Source organism: Cavia porcellus, unplaced genomic scaffold (genome assembly GCF_034190915.1).
Source record: "Cavia porcellus strain 051 isolate PalLab524CR breed Dunkin Hartley unplaced genomic scaffold, mCavPor4.1 scaffold_34, whole genome shotgun sequence".
NCBI lineage: Eukaryota > Metazoa > Chordata > Mammalia > Rodentia > Caviidae > Cavia > Cavia porcellus.
The window spans coordinates 20,348,252-20,352,674 of record NW_026947517.1 but is presented as its reverse complement, the minus strand read 5'-3'; positions in this window follow the sequence as shown (position 1 = coordinate 20,352,674).

Below are 4,423 nucleotides of genomic sequence, written 5' to 3'. Positions count from 1 at the left end.
ACAGCAGCAATCCACCTTTCAGGAATTGTTGGTTCTTTATATCCATAATTGGAAAGTGCAATCAAAGCAGCACTGCTCCCAGCACAAGGCTGCTGGATCTCCTTCCCTGCCAGAGACCATCATCTCCCAGACCCTAAGCTGGAATCATCACCAACAACCCCAAATCATGTTCCTCTTGCTTGAGCCTCTAAATACCTCATCCTGAGCTGGAGTCTATGGAGCCCACCGATATCCTCCTCTACCTGCCCTACAACCATCTGAGAAGCAGAGTTCCTGACTATAAACTTACAGGGTATTTCTTTTTCATGCACTGAAAACCTCTGCTAGCGAAGACTGAAGACAAGGGCCCTGGGCCTTGCTTCCTGGTGATTTCACTTTCCAATTATGGACGTGAAGAAGCAACAATTCCCAGCCAGTGAAAGCTGCTTACTATTACTAGTCTTCAGCAAAATGTAAATTAAAGCTCAGTGGTTTACTACTGAGCATGTACGGTGGTACTATGGTTCATGAATTGTATTCCCTCTGTGTTAGAACTGTGGTCTGCAGTCCATGCTACTACTAGAAGTTGGTGGAACCTGTAGGAGGTCAAGCCCAATAGGAGCAAGTTAGATCACTGAGATGTGCCCTTGAAGGAAAAATAGGACCCTGTCATTTCCTCTTTTTCTTTCTCCCTTTGCTTCCCAGTGGACATGACATGAACAGGTTTTTTCCACTCTATTCCTACCATGATGTGCTGTGCTACCACAGGCCCAAAGCAAGAGTCAAGTGACCATAGAGTAAAACCATGAGCCCAAATCACCTGCTTTTTAAATTGAATGTCCCAGGTATTTTGTCCCAATAATAGACATCTAACAAGCAACAATACTGTTGGTAAAGAAGTGAAGGGATGAGAATTCACATAGATGGTCATTGGGAATTTGAAACAGTGAACTTTGGAAAGCAATTCTGTCATTTCCTATCAAATCAAACTTACACTTAGAGTACAATCCAGCAAACCTCTCCTAGACACTTACCCTAAAGAAATGAAAACATTCACTATCAACAAACTTTATATATCAACATTCATAGCAGTTTTAAATATTGTCACCAAAATCAGACATAGTCCAAATGTCCTTGTACTATGCCCTAGGAAATGGATGAACGAAGTGTAATATATTAATAAAATATGATTTGACTCATGGATTCTTCTAAAAACCATTGTGTGAATGACAGAAATCACTGTATAAACATTCTGCAACCCCTTTATATGAGATTATAGAAAATGTAAATTTAATCTATGCAGGCAGAAAGTAGAGTTGCCTCCACCTGCAAACAATCAGGGAAAATTTCACAGTGATTTAAAGTTATTTAGTCTCAAATAGCAGGATAGTCCATGTAGAGGGATCACAATTTATGACATATAAATCATCACTCCATAAATCTTATTTTAAGAACTTTCCTTGTCTGAAAACACACCATCTGCCCTGCATACTGGACCCTGTAGACCTGCCAGTTGTCACCTCACCTGTCCTGCCTCACTCCCTGTGTATTAGTCTATGTTGCATTACTATAGTGAAATATCTGGATCTGAATACTTCAGAGGAAACAGAGTTTATTCAGTTCAGAATGCTAGAGGTTCAGGGTATAGGGTTGGCATCTGTTCTCTCGTGAGGACATATGGTGAGTTACCATTCCAGCCCAGCATCCTGAGTTGAAGTCTAAAGAGGCATCTCTTCCTTTCCAGGGGGTTTCCTGGAACTTCCACTTGCCTCTCCTTTATCAAAATTCACTTCCATGACCAGACTTTGCAGCAAAAGATGCTGGGAAATGAATTCTTTTCCTGTGCTCATAGTTGCCCCATGAGAAGATCAGCAGTGGGGGAACAACTGGAGGAAGTGTTGTATGAATCAGAAGCACTGTGTTTATGTTTTTAAAGATTGTTAAAATGCAGTGCTGGGACCATTGTCAGATTCCTGTTTCAATACGGTTGGAGTGAAACATGAGCACTGATGTTTCTAAAACAAGACCCAAGTTGGTGCTATGCTATAGTCTGGTATCGCACTTCAAGAGTCATCATCTCAGAGCTCTGTTTCTTAAGAGAAAGAGGACACAGACATTGGGGGCTACATGGCAATTCCGTTAGAGACAGGAAAGTCACCAACCCATGTCTCACAAAGGCCCACAGTGTGAATCCCTTGCTTCTCACATAGCCTTTAGACACTGTACTTCACATCCTTTATTAAATGTATTAAACATACACCCCAGTGCAGAAAATATAGCTCTTTGCTGCATTTATCATATCAATTCCTAAATCACTTGGTTACAAGTGATTCATTCAATTTAAGAGCCACTGTTGTTTCTAAGCAATTACCTTGTATGTTGCTTTTATGGACTTCTTGCAAAATGAAAAAAAAATCTAAGCTACATGTTTTTTGTTATCTTAAAAATTTTATGAACACTAAGTCTAACCATAAAGACATTGAGTAAAGGTTTATATTTTGTGGGCATTTAAATAAATCCATATTTTTTTTTTATTTTTCAGGGCTTTCAAAAGTTTTGGGTGTAATAAAAATTTTTAGGTCTGAAATAAAAACCAAGATCTTTAGGATCTGGGGCTGTAGCTCAGAGGTTAGGAACATTGCACTAGCATGAGCAAGACCCTGAGTTTCAGCTTCAGCACTGCAAAAATATAAAAAATGAATTAAGTCCTTTGAAACAATCATAAGCCAGGATCTTCTGTAAAAATTTCACCAGATGAAGTGGACTCTCCCTGGAGGCCAAGGATGAAAGCCCTCAAGGAGTCCGTCTGCCCACAAACCCTAGCAAGGTCAGTTCATGGAAGGAACAGCTGGGTCCTATTCAATACCAGCAGGAAGCCAGGGAAAACAGAGGCTGAGAGAAACAGGCCTTTTCTTGATCTCAGGAACCTGGCAGAGCTGATGCACAAGGGCTGACTCATTTAGGGAGCCAGCACTGTGAAGAGCAATCAAGTTTTCTCTGTTGGGCAAATCTTAGCACTCACTGTCTTAGCTCTCCACTCCTATGTTGAGATACCTGAGATAAGCAACTTCAAGGAATGCAGGCTTATTGTGGCCTGTGGCATCAGGGTTTCAGTTAATGGTCACTTGGCCTTTTTGCTATGGACCTGGGACAAGGCTGACTATCATGGCAGAGCAAAAATTGTTCAAGGTATAGTGGCTAGGAATTAGAGAAACTGGAGTGGGGATGTCTGGGGTCCTGATAGTCCCTCATTGCCTTCCAGAGAACACCCCTAATGGCCTAACTTCCTCTCACTAGACTCCATTTCCTAAAGGTCCATCCCTCCCAGTTGTGCCACAGGCTTATGACCAAGGTTTTAACAACAAGGTTGTGTTAAACCATCACACATACAAACAAAAAGGATTTCTCATGTGCGTGTCCCTCATGGGCCAAGAGTGGTGTCTAACTCACATCGCCAGCACTTCCTTCCCCTCAGTGGGACACTGCTCTTCTTACTGCAGAGCAAAAAGAATTTTTACTAATTAATCAGTGGTAACTACAAAAAACAGAAGTCAAAATAAATAGTACATGGGAAACCCTGTTGCAATTCAGGTGCACCCCCTCAAAGCAGCCCCATAAGGCAGATGCTGTGAGGTTTGTTGTAGGGGATTCCCACAGAGTTATCTTCAGAGACAGTTCCCTGACTAGGCAGACACCTGAGTCACATATGCATCTGACTGTTAGTTAACAAGAATCTTCCTGGATGAGAGGTATTGGAGGAAGAGATGAAAAGCTTCAGGTGTCCTCTTAGTCGAGGGAACATTCTGAAGTTTAACCTGCAGCGGGTTTGTGCACTCTCCTGGAGCCATTTCCTGACTTACCTCAGAAAGTCTTAGCTTTCCTGATTTCATTTTATTTTTTTTTCACAGCCCTAACTCTTAAGGCTTCTAGGGGGTAGTGACATGTGTCATTTGCAGTTGTGTCTGACAACTATTCCCTCCTTGTCCAAACCCTAGTCAGGATCCTTTGGTCCCCTGAAAGCATCTGAGGAGTCTCCACAAAGAGGAGATGGGGACCTCCAATCATCCTGGGCCCAGTGCACAGTTTCCTTGTCTTGTCATGGAGGAGAATTGCTGTGTATCCCTGTGAGAGGCACAGGTAAACTTAGTAGGAAGAATCAAAGATACTTGCAGTCAGAACACAGTGCAGGTGCTCAGAGAATGAGGCACATTATGGTCTAGGGCTGGGGGCTTCCATTATGCTCTAGGTTCTGAGGAATGGAAATCTATGGATTTGTGAATCTATAGAAAGCAGGGGCTCAACTTACAGGTGACAGGTGATGGCCCATTTTCTAGGTAAAAGGCAAGAGAAGGCCCAGTTTTAGGCCTTGTTTTATCTTTAAGACTGTGGATTTTTTTTTTGAGTAAGTTTCTTGGAAGGGAAAAAAACACTGTAACTTTGGATA